Source organism: Callionymus lyra, unplaced genomic scaffold (genome assembly GCF_982586985.1).
Source record: "Callionymus lyra unplaced genomic scaffold, fCalLyr1.hap1.1 HAP1_SCAFFOLD_212, whole genome shotgun sequence".
NCBI classification, from domain to species: domain Eukaryota; kingdom Metazoa; phylum Chordata; class Actinopteri; order Syngnathiformes; family Callionymidae; genus Callionymus; species Callionymus lyra.
The window spans coordinates 32,501-45,000 of NW_028258653.1; the positions used below are offsets into that span (position 1 = coordinate 32,501).

Genomic DNA, 12,500 nt, shown 5'->3' on the forward strand with positions numbered 1-12,500 from the left:
AATCCCTCCTGCTGCGGGGATGGAGAACCAGGGGCCTGGGTGACATCCTCATGCGGGGATGGGGTACCAGGAGGCTGGGGAACATTTTCAACACTTTGGGGCATTTTTAAACACTTTGCTCTTTTTTTCCCCTCTCCCACCCACAATCCCTCCTCCTGCGGGGATGGAGAACCAGGGGCCTGGGTGACATCCTCATGCGGGGATGGGGTACCAGGAGGCCGGGGAACATTTTCAACACTTTGGGGCATTTTTAAACACTTTAGCCTTTTTTTCCCTCTCCCACCCACAATCCCTCCTCCTGCGGGGATGGAGAACCAGGGGCCTGGGTGACATCCTCATGCGGGGATGGGGTACCAGGAGGCCGGGGAACATTTTCAACACTTTGGGGCATTTTTAAACACTTTGCTCTTTTTCCCCCTCTCCCAACCAGGGGGCCTGGGGAGCCTCCTCCTGCGGGGATGGGGAACCAGGGGCCTGGGGAACATTTTCAACACTTTGGGGCATTTTTAAACACTTTGCTCTTTTTCCCCCTCTCCCAACCAGGGGGCCTGGGGAGCCTCCTCCTGCGGGGATGGGGAACCAGGGGCCTGGGGAACATTTTCAACACTTTGGGGCATTTTTAAACACTTTGCTCTTTTCCCCCCTCTCCCAACCAGGGGGCCTGGGGAGCCTCCTCCTGCGGGGATGGGGAACCAGGGGCCTGGGGAACATTTTCAACACTTTGGGGCATTTTTAAACACTTTGCTCTTTTTCCCCCTCTCCCAACCAGGGGGCCTGGGGAGCCTCCTCCTGCGGGGATGGGGAACCAGGGGCCTGGGGAACATTTTCAACACTTTGGGGCATTTTTAAACACTTTGGTCTTTTTCCCCCCTCTCCCAACCAGGGGGCCTGGGGAGCCTCCTCCTGCGGGGATGGGGAACCAGGGGCCTGGGGAACATTTTCAACACTTTGGGGCATTTTTAAACACTTTGCTCTTTTTCCCCCTCTCCCAACCAGGGGGCCTGGGGAGCCTCCTCCTGCGGGGATGGGGAACCAGGGGCCTGGGGAACATTTTCAACACTTTGGGGCATTTTTAAACACTTTGCTCTTTTTCCCCCTCTCCCAACCAGGGGGCCTGGGGAGCCTCCTCCTGCGGGGATGGGGAACCAGGGGCCTGGGGAACATTTTCAACACTTTGGGGCATTTTTAAACACTTTGCTCTTTTCCCCCCTCTCCCAACCAGGGGGCCTGGGGAGCCTCCTCCTGCGGGGATGGGGAACCAGGGGCCTGGGGAACATTTTCAACACTTTGGGGCATTTTTAAACACTTTGCTCTTTTTCCCCCTCTCCCAACCAGGGGGCCTGGGGAGCCTCCTCCTGCGGGGATGGGGAACCAGGGGCCTGGGGAACATTTTCAACACTTTGGGGCATTTTTAAACACTTTGGTCTTTTTCCCCCCTCTCCCAACCAGGGGGCCTGGGGAGCCTCCTCCTGCGGGGATGGGGAACCAGGGGCCTGGGGAACATTTTCAACACTTTGGGGCATTTTTAAACACTTTGCTCTTTTTCCCCCTCTCCCAACCAGGGGGCCTGGGGAGCCTCCTCCTGCGGGGATGGGGAACCAGGGGCCTGGGGAACATTTTCAACACTTTGGGGCATTTTTAAACACTTTGCTCTTTTCCCCCCTCTCCCAACCAGGGGGCCTGGGGAGCCTCCTCCTGCGGGGATGGGGAACCAGGGGCCTGGGGAACATTTTCAACACTTTGGGGCATTTTTAAACACTTTGCTCTTTTTCCCCCTCTCCCAACCAGGGGGCCTGGGGAGCCTCCTCCTGCGGGGATGGGGAACCAGGGGCCTGGGGAACATTTTCAACACTTTGGGGCATTTTTAAACACTTTGGTCTTTTTCCCCCCTCTCCCAACCAGGGGGCCTGGGGAGCCTCCTCCTGCGGGGATGGGGAACCAGGGGCCTGGGGAACATTTTCAACACTTTGGGGCATTTTTAAACACTTTGCTCTTTTTCCCCCTCTCCCAACCAGGGGGCCTGGGGAGCCTCCTCCTGCGGGGATGGGGAACCAGGGGCCTGGGGAACATTTTCAACACTTTGGGGCATTTTTAAACACTTTGCTCTTTTTCCCCCTCTCCCAACCAGGGGGCCTGGGGAGCCTCCTCCTGCGGGGATGGGGAACCAGGGGCCTGGGGAACATTTTCAACACTTTGGGGCATTTTTAAACACTTTGGTCTTTTTCCCCCTCTCCCAACCAGGGGGCCTGGGGAGCCTCCTCCCGCGGGCATGGAGAACCAGGGGGCCTGGGGAGCCTCCTCCTGCGGTGATGGAGAACCAGGGGCCTGGGGAGCCTCCTCCTGCGGGGATGGGGAACCAGGGGGCCTGGGGAGCCTCCTCCTGCGGGCATGGAGAACCAGGGGGCCTGGGGAGCCTCCTCCTGCGGGGATGGGGAACCAGGGGGCCTGGGGAGCCTCCTCCTGCGGGGATGGAGAACCAGGGGGCCTGGGGAGCCTCCTCCTGCGGTCATGGAGAACCAGGGGGCCTGGGGAGCCTCCTCCTGCGGGCATGGAGAACCAGGGGCCTGGGGAGCCTCCTCCTGCGGGGATGGAGAACCAGGGGGCCTGGGGAGCCTCCTCCTGCGGGCATGGAGAACCAGGGGGCCTGGGGAGCCTCCTCCTGCGGGCATGGAGAACCAGGGGGCCTGGGGAGCCTCCTCCTGCGGGCATGGAGAACCAGGGGGCCTGGGGAGCCTCCTCCTGCGGGGATGGGGAACCAGGGGCCTGGGGAGCCTCCTCCTGCGGGGATGGAGAACCAAGGGGCCTGGGGAGCCTCCTCCTGCGGGCATGGAGAACATGGGGGCCTGGGGAGCCTCCTCCTGCGGGCATGGAGAACCAGGGGCCTGGGGAGCCTCCTCCTGCGGGGATGGAGAACCAGGGGGCCTGGGGAGCCTCCTCCTGCGGGGATGGAGAACCAGGGGGCCTGGGGAGCCTCCTCCTGCGGGGATGGAGAACCAGGGGGCCTGGGGAGCCTCCTACTGCGGGGATGGAGAACCAGGGGCCTGGGGAGCCTCCTCCTGCGGGGATGGAGAACCAGGGGGCCTGGGGAGCCTCCTCCTGCGGGGATGGAGAACCAGGGGGCCTGGGGAGCCTCCTCCTGCGGGGATGGAGAACCAGGGGCCTGGGGAGCCTCCTCCTGCGGGCATGGAGAACCAGGGGGCCTGGGGAGCCTCCTCCTGCGGGGATGGGGAACCAGGGGGCCTGGGGAGCCTCCTCCTGCACCAGGGGGCCTGGGGAGCCTCCTCCTGCGGGGATGGGGAACCAGGGGGCCTGGGGAGCCTCCTCCTGCGGTGATGGGGAACCATGGGGCCTGGGGAGCCTCCTCCTGCGGGGATGGGGAACCAGGGGGCCTGGGGAGCCTCCTCCTGCGGGGATGGGGAACCAGGGGCCTGGGGAGCCTCCTCCTGCGGTGATGGGGAACCATGGGGCCTGGGGAGCCTCCTCCTGCGGGGATGGGGAACCAGGGGGCCTGGGGAGCCTCCTCCTGCGGGGATGGGGAACCAGGGGCCTGGGGAGCCTCCTCCTGCACCAGGGGGCCTGGGGAGCCTCCTCCTGCGGGGATGGGGAACCAGGGGGCCTGGGGAGCCTCCTCCTGCGGGGATGGGGAACCAGGGGCCTGGGGAACATTTTCAACACTTTGGGGCATTTCACAAGCGCTTCCCTCGCTTACGGCCACACCACCCTGAATGAGCCCGATCTCGTCTGATCTCGGAAGCCAAGCAGGGTCGGGCCCAGTTAGTACTTGGATGGGAGACCGCCTGGGAATACTGGGTGCTGTAAGCATTTTTTTTTGCCATTATTTGTGGGTAGAAAAGTGAGAAAAGTGACCTAAAATAGAACCGGGACTAGCAGGCAGTTCCCCCCACCAGGCGGCGGCATTTGGGGCATTATTTGTGGGTCAGAAAGTGAGAAAAGTGACCTAAAATAGAACCGGGACTAGGCGGCAGTTCCCCCCACCAGGCGGCGGCATTTGGGGCATTATTTGTGGGTAAGAAAGTGAGAAAAGTGACCTAAAATAGAACCGGGACTAGGCGGCAGTTCCCCCCACCAGGCGGCGGCATTTGGGGCATTATTTGTGGGTCAGAAAGTGAGAAAAGTGACCTAAAATAGAACCGGGACTAGGCGGCAGTTCCCCCCACCAGGCGGCGGCATTTGGGGCATTATTTGTGGGTCAGAAAGTGAGAAAAGTGACCTAAAATAGAACCGGGACTAGGCGGCAGTTCCCCCCACCAGGCGGCGGCATTTGGGGCATTATTTGTGGGTAAGAAAGTGAGAAAAGTGACCTAAAATAGAACCGGGACTAGGCGGCAGTTCCCCCCACCAGGCGGCGGCATTTGGGGCATTATTTGTGGGTAAGAAAGTGAGAAAAGTGACCTAAAATAGAACCGGGACTAGGCGGCAGTTCCCCCCACCAGGCGGCGGCATTTGGGGCATTATTTGTGGGTCAGAAAGTGAGAAAAGTGACCTAAAATAGAACCGGGACTAGGCGGCAGTTCCCCCCACCAGGCGGCGGCATTTGGGGCATTATTTGTGGGTCAGAAAGTGAGAAAAGTGACCTAAAATAGAACCGGGACTAGGCGGCAGTTCCCCCCACCAGGCGGCGGCATTTGGGGCATTATTTGTGGGTCAGAAAGTGAGAAAAGTGACCTAAAATAGAACCGGGACTAGGCGGCAGTTCCCCCCACCAGGCGGCGGCATTTGGGGCATTATTTGTGGGTCAGAAAGTGAGAAAAGTGACCTAAAATAGAACCGGGACTAGGCGGCAGTTCCCCCCACCAGGCGGCGGCATTTGGGGCATTATTTGTGGGTCAGAAAGTGAGAAAAGTGACCTAAAATAGAACCGGGACTAGGCGGCAGTTCCCCCCACCAGGCGGCGGCATTTGGGGCATTATTTGTGGGTAAGAAAGTGAGAAAAGTGACCTAAAATAGAACCGGGACTAGGCGGCAGTTCCCCCCACCAGGCGGCGGCATTTGGGGCATTATTTGTGGGTAAGAAAGTGAGAAAAGTGACCTAAAATAGAACCGGGACTAGGCGGCAGTTCCCCCCACCAGGCGGCGGCATTTGGGGCATTATTTGTGGGTCAGAAAGTGAGAAAAGTGACCTAAAATAGAACCGGGACTAGGCGGCAGTTCCCCCCACCAGGCGGCGGCATTTGGGGCATTATTTGTGGGTCAGAAAGTGAGAAAAGTGACCTAAAATAGAACCGGGACTAGGCGGCAGTTCCCCCCACCAGGCGGCGGCATTTGGGGCATTATTTGTGGGTCAGAAAGTGAGAAAAGTGACCTAAAATAGAACCGGGACTAGGCGGCAGTTCCCCCCACCAGGCGGCGGCATTTGGGGCATTATTTGTGGGTAAGAAAGTGAGAAAAGTGACCTAAAATAGAACCGGGACTAGGCGGCAGTTCCCCCCACCAGGCGGCGGCATTTGGGGCATTATTTGTGGGTCAGAAAGTGAGAAAAGTGACCTAAAATAGAACCGGGACTAGGCGGCAGTTCCCCCACCAGATGGCGGCATTTGGGGACCCGTAGTGTGGGCAGAAAACTCACCAAAGTGACTTAAAATAGAACCGGTGCAGGCGGCATGTTCCCCCACCAGATGGCGGCATTTGGGGACCCGTAGTGTGGGTAGAAAACTCACCAAAGTGACTTAAAATAGAACCGGTGCAGGCGGCATGTTCCCCCACCAGATGGCGGCATTTGGGGACCCGTAGTGTGGGTAGAAAACTCACCAAAGTGACTTAAAATAGAACCGGTGCAGGCGGCATGTTCCCCCACCAGATGGCGGCATTTGGGGAGCCGTAGTGTGGGCAGAAAACTCACCAAAGTGACTTAAAATAGAACCGGTGCAGGCGGCATGTTCCCCCACCAGATGGCGGCATTTGGGGACCCGTAGTGTGGGCAGAAAACTCACCAAAGTGACTTAAAATAGAACCGGTGCAGGCGGCATGTTCCCCCACCAGATGGCGGCATTTGGGGACCCGTAGTGTGGGCAGAAAACTCACCAAAGTGACTTAAAATAGAACCGGTGCAGGCGGCATGTTCCCCCACCAGATGGCGGCATTTGGGGACCCGTAGTGTGGGCAGAAAACTCACCAAAGTGACTTAAAATAGAACCGGTGCAGGCGGCATGTTCCCCCACCAGATGGCGGCATTTGGGGACCTGCAGTGTGGGTAGAAAACTCACCAAAGTGTCCTAAAATAGAACCGGGACCAGGGGGCCTCTTCCCCCACCAGGTGGCGGGCTTGGGGGGCTTGGTTTCCGGGTAGAAAACTCACCAAAGTGTCCTAAAATAGAACCGGGACCAGGGGGCATGTTCCCCCACCAGGCGGCGGGCTTGGGGGGCTTGGTTTGCGGGTAGAAAACTCACCAAAGTGTCCTAAAATAGAACCAGGACCAGGGGGCATGTTCCCCCACCAGGCGGCGGGCTTGGGGGGCTTGGTTTGCGGGTAGAAAACTCACCAAAGTGTCCTAAAATAGAACCGGGACCAGGGGGCCTCTTCCCCCACCAGGCGGCGGGCTTGGGGGGCTTGGTTTGCGGGTAGAAAACTCACCAAAGTGACCTAAAATAGAACCGGGCTAGGCGGCATGTTCCCCCACCAGGCGGCGGGCTTGGGGGGCTTGGTTTGCGGGTAGAAAACTCACCAAAGTGTCCTAAAATAGAACCGGGACCAGGGGGCATGTTCCCCCACCAGGCGGCGGGCTTGGGGGGCTTGGTTTGCGGGTAGAAAACTCACCAAAGTGTCCTAAAATAGAACCGGGACCAGGGGGCATCTTCCCCCACCAGGCGGCGGGCTTGGGGGGCTTGGTTTGCGGGTAGAAAACTCACCAAAGTGTCCTAAAATAGAACCGGGACCAGGGGGCATGTTCCCCCACCAGGCGGCGGGCTTGGGGGGCTTGGTTTGCGGGTAGAAAACTCACCAAAGTGTCCTAAAATAGAACCAGGACCAGGGGGCATGTTCCCCCACCAGGCGGCGGGCTTGGGGGGCTTGGTTTGCGGGTAGAAAACTCACCAAAGTATCGGCAAAATAGAACCAGGGAAGGGGGGGATGTCGGTCACAAGGTGCCCGAGTCAGAGAACCAGGAAAACGGACATAAATCCAGAAAACCTCGGTGTCTGACTGCTCCTCAAAAAGTGGTCTTTTTGATGTCACGAGCGCAACCACCTAGAGGTTAATGGGGAGGGATGGTGTGAGCGCAAACGGATTTTTCCTAAGTGTGACTGCTCCTCAAAAAGTGGTCTTTTTGATGTCACGAGCGCAACCACCTAGAGGTTAATGGGGAGGGATGGTGTGAGCGCAAACGGATTTTTCCCAAGTGTGACTGCTCCTCAAAAAGTGGTCTTTTTGATGTCACGAGCGCAACCACCTAGAGGTTAATAGGGAGCGAGTACAACAGGGGAGGGAGTGAATGGGCTCGGACTGTGGCCGAGCCTGGTGCCTCAAAATCGGACAAGGTTGGACTGGAAGCCCGCTGAGAACTCTGGTTCTTTTGCCAGACGAAACGAATTTTTTCCGAGTGTGACTGCTCTGCAAAAAGTGGTCTTTTTGATGTCACGAGCGCAACCACCTAGAGGTTAATGGGGAGGGAGTGGAAAAAACGACAAAGTGTTGAGCTCCGGACCGGGATGGCGGGCGACTCGAGCGGTCATGCCCGACTTTGAGACACTTTGTCGCGGTCATGCGAGCGACCTCCACTGCTCCCCGGAGGTGCCCCGGACCGGGTTGGCGGGTGACTCGAGCGGTCGTGCCCGACTTTGAGACACTTTGTCGCGGTCATGCGGGCGTCCTCCGCCGGTCCCCGGAGGTGCCCCGGACCGGGTTGGCGGGTGACTCGAGCGGTCATGCCCGACTTTGAGACACTTTGTCGCGGTCATGCGGGCGTCCTCCGCCGGTCCCCGGAGGTGCCCCGGACCGGGTTGGCGGGTGACTCGAGCGGTCGTGCCCGACTTTGAGACACTTTGTCGCGGTCATGCGGGCGTCCTCCGCCGGTCCCCGGAGGTGCCCCGGACCGGGTTGGCGGGTGACTCGAGCGGTCGTGCCCGACTTTGAGACACTTTGTCGCGGTCATGCGGGCGTCCTCCGCCGGTCCCCGGAGGTGCCCCGGACCGGGTTGGCGGGTGACTCGAGCGGTCATGCCCGACTTTGAGACACTTTGTCGCGGTCATGCGGGCCTCCTCCGCCGGTCCCTGGAGGTGCCCCGGACCGGGTTGGCGGGTGACTCGAACGGTCATGCCCGACTTTGAGACACTTTGTCGCGGTCATGCGGGCGTCCTCCGCCGGTCCCTGGAGGTGCCCCGGACCGGGTTGGCGGGTGACTCGAGCGGTCGTGCCCGACTTTGAGACACTTTGTCGCGGTCATGCGAGCGACCTCCGCCGGTCCCCGGAGGTTCCCCGGACCGGGTTGGCGGGTGACTCGAACGGTCGTGCCCGACTTTGAGACACTTTGTCGCGGTCATGCGGGCGTCCTCCGCCGGTCCCTGGAGGTGCCCCGGACCGGGTTGGCGGGTGACTCGAGCGGTCGTGCCCGACTTTGAGACACTTTGTCGCGGTCATGCGGGCGTCCTCCGCCGGTCCCTGGAGGTGCCCCGGACCGGGTTGGCGGGTGACTCGAGCGGTCATGCCCGACTTTGAGACACTTTGTCGCGGTCATGCGGGCGTCCTCCGCCGGTCCCTGGAGGTGCCCCGGAAAGGGTTGGCGGGTGACTCGAGCGGTCATGCCCGACTTTGAGACACTTTGTCGCGGTCATGCGGGCGTCCTCCGCCGGTCCCTGGAGGTGCCCCGGACCGGGTTGGCGGGTGACTCGAGCGGTCGTGCCCGACTTTGAGACACTTTGTCGCGGTCATGCGGGCGTCCTCCGCCGGTCCCTGGAGGTGCCCCGGACCGGGTTGGCGGGTGACTCGAGCGGTCATGCCCGACTTTGAGACACTTTGCCGCGGTCATGCGGGCGACCTCCGCCGGTCCCTGGAGGTGCCCCGGACCGGGTTGGCGGGTGACTCGAGCGGTCGTGCCCGACTTTGAGACACTTTGCCGCGGTCATGCGGGCGACCTCCGCCGGTCCCTGGATGGCGGGCTCCAGTGAGGTCGGCGGGGGAAGGCTCGGGCTGAGGCCGACTTCGGTGCCTCAAAGTCGGACAAGGTTGGATTGGAAGTCCGCTGTGTTGAGGACCAGTGGCATTCGGCGGTGGAACGCTCAGAACTTGGCCGACATCGGTGCCTCAACGTCGGACAAGGTTGGAGTGGATGACCGCTGATAACTCTGGTTCTTTTGCCAGACGAAAGAAATTTTTCCCGAGTGTGACTGCTCTGAAAAAAGTGGTCTTTTTGATGTCACGAGCGCAACCACCTAGAGGTTAATAGGGAGGCACCATAACAGGAGAGGGAGTGAAAAGGCTCGGAGGGTGGCCGAGCCTGGTGCCTCAAAATCGGACAAGGTTGGAGTGGATGACCGCTGAAAACTCTGGTTCTTTTGCCAGACGAAAGAAATTTTTCCCGAGTGTGACTGCTCTGAAAAAAGTGGTCTTTTTGATGTCACGAGCGCAACCACCTAGAGGTTAATAGGGAGGCACCATAACAGGAGAGGGAGTGAAAAGGCTCGGACGGTGGCCGAGCCTGGTGCCTCAAAATCGGACAAGGTTGGAGTGGATGACCGCTGAAAACTCTGGTTCTTTTGCCAGACGAAAGAAATTTTTCCCGAGTGTGACTGCTCTGAAAAAAGTGGTCTTTTTGATGTCACGAGCGCAACCACCTAGAGGTTAATAGGGAGGCACCATAACAGGAGAGGGAGTGAAAAGGCTCGGAGGGTGGCCGAGCCTGGTGCCTCAAAATCGGACAAGGTTGGAGTGGATGACCGCTGAAAACTCTGGTTCTTTTGCCAGACGAAATAAATTTTTCCCGAGTGTGACTGCTCTGCAAAAAGTGGTCTTTTTGATGTCACGAGCGCAACCACCTAGAGGTTAATAGGGAGGCACCATAACAGGAGAGGGAGTGAAAAGGCTCGGAGGGTGGCCGAGCCTGGTGCCTCAAAATCGGACAAGGTTGGAGTGGATGACCGCTGAAAACTCTGGTTCTTTTGCCAGACGAAATAAATTTTTTCCGAGTGTGACTGCTCCTCAAAAAGTGGTCTTTTTGATGTCACGAGCGCAACCACCTAGAGGTTAATAGGGAGGCACCATAACAGGAGAGGGAGTGAAAAGGCTCGGAGGGTGGCCGAGCCTGGTGCCTCAAAGTCGGACAAGGTTGGAGTGGATGACCGCTGAAAACTCTGGTTCTTTTGCCAGACGAAAGAAATTTTTTCCGAGTGTGACTGCTCTGCAAAAAGTGGTCTTTTTGATGTCACGAGCGCAACCACCTAGAGGTTAATAGGGAGGCACCATAACAGGAGAGGGAGTGAAAAGGCTCGGAGGGTGGCCGAGCCTGGTGCCTCAAAATCGGACAAGGTTGGAGTGGATGACCGCTGAAAACTCTGGTTCTTTTGCCTGACGAAAGAAATTTTTTCCGAGTGTGACTGCTCTGCAAAAAGTGGTCTTTTTGATGTCACGAGCGCAACCACCTAGAGGTTAATAGGGAGGCACCATAACAGGAGAGGGAGTGAAAAGGCTCGGAGGGTGGCCGAGCCTGGTGCCTCAAAATCGGACAAGGTTGGAGTGGATGACCGCTGAAAACTCTGGTTCTTTTGCCAGACGAAATACATTTTTTCCGAGTGTGACTGCTCTGCAAAAAGTGGTCTTTTTGATGTCACGAGCGCAACCACCTAGAGGTTAATAGGGAGGCACCATAACAGGAGAGGGAGTGAAAAGGCTCGGAGGGTGGCCGAGCCTGGTGCCTCAAAGTCGGACAAGGTTGGAGTGGATGACCGCTGAGAACTCTGGTTCTTTTGCCTGACGAAAGAAATTTTTTCCGAGTGTGACTGCTCTGCAAAAAGTGGTCTTTTTGATGTCACGAGCGCAACCACCTAGAGGTTAATAGGGAGGCACCATAACAGGAGAGGGAGTGAAAAGGCTCGGAGGGTGGCCGAGCCTGGTGCCTCAAAGTCGGACAAGGTTGGAGTGGATGGCCGCGGAGAACTCTGGTTCTTTTGCCTGACGAAAGAAATTTTTTCCGAGTGTGACTGCTCTGCAAAAAGTGGTCTTTTTGATGTCACGAGCGCAACCACCTAGAGGTTAATAGGGAGGCACCATAACAGGAGAGGGAAGGAAAAGGCTCGGAGGGTGGCCGAGCCTGGTGCCTCAAAGTCGGACAAGGTTGGAGTGGATGGCCGCGGAGAACTCTGGTTCTTTTGCCTGACGAAAGAAATTTTTTCCGAGTGTGACTGCTCCTCAAAAAGTGGTCTTTTTGATGTCACGAGCGCAACCACCTAGAGGTTAATAGGGAGGCACCATAACAGGAGAGGGAGTGAAAAGGCTCGGAGGGTGGCCGAGCCTGGTGCCTCAAAGTCGGACAAGGTTGGAGTGGATGGCCGCGGAGAACTCTGGTTCTTTTGCCTGACGAAAGAAATTTTTTCCGAGTGTGACTGCTCCTCAAAAAGTGGTCTTTTTGATGTCACGAGCGCAACCACCTAGAGGTTAATAGGGAGGCACCATAACAGGAGAGGGAGCGAAAAGGCTCGGAGGGTGGCCGAGCCTGGTGCCTCAAAGTCGGACAAGGTTGGAGTGGATGGCCGCGGAGAACTCTGGTTCTTTTGCCTGACGAAAGAAATTTTTTCCGAGTGTGACTGCTCCTCAAAAAGTGGTCTTTTTGATGTCACGAGCGCAACCACCTAGAGGTTAATAGGGAGGCACCATAACAGGAGAGGGAAGGAAAAGGCTCGGAGGGTGGCCGAGCCTGGTGCCTCAAAGTCGGACAAGGTTGGAGTGGATGGCCGCGGAGAACTCTGGTTCTTTTGCCTGACGAAAGAAATTTTTTCCGAGTGTGACTGCTCCTCAAAAAGTGGTCTTTTTGATGTCACGAGCGCAACCACCTAGAGGTTAATAGGGAGGCACCATAACAGGAGAGGGAAGGAAAAGGCTCGGAGGGTGGCCGAGCCTGGTGCCTCAAAGTCGGACAAGGTTGGAGTGGATGGCCGCGGAGAACTCTGGTTCTTTTGCCTGACGAAAGAAATTTTTTCCGAGTGTGACTGCTCTTCAAAAAGTGGTCTTTTTGATGTCACGAGCGCAACCACCTAGAGGTTAATAGGAGCGAAGGATACTTGGACAGAGTATCGAGCTCCAGCGCAGGCGGCGGGGAAAGAGCTCAGGCTCAAGCCGACCTTCGCGCGTCATGGACGCACTGTGATACCACCTACACCGATGACCGATCTGCCAACGTGACCCGCCATCGGAGGGCCCCCACCCATTGCGGGCGGACGGTTCCTCCGGACTTAGCGGGTCCGATCAAGCGTTGTGGCTTGCCACCTCTGCCGAAACCTCCAGTGAGACCGAGGCGTCCCGTCTGACCCAGTGGTTCTACACGCGCGCCTTCGCC

General features: G+C 58.3%; 1 non-coding gene across 1 annotated transcript; it reads left to right on the forward strand.

The window, feature by feature from the left end:
- Positions 1-3,703: 3,703 nt before the first annotated feature.
- On the forward strand, positions 3,704-3,822 carry LOC148058031 (5S ribosomal RNA). The gene has a single exon (XR_015710217.1). It is a non-coding gene; the product is annotated as a 5S ribosomal RNA (ribosomal RNA).
- The last annotated feature ends 8,678 nt before the right edge of the window (positions 3,823-12,500 follow it).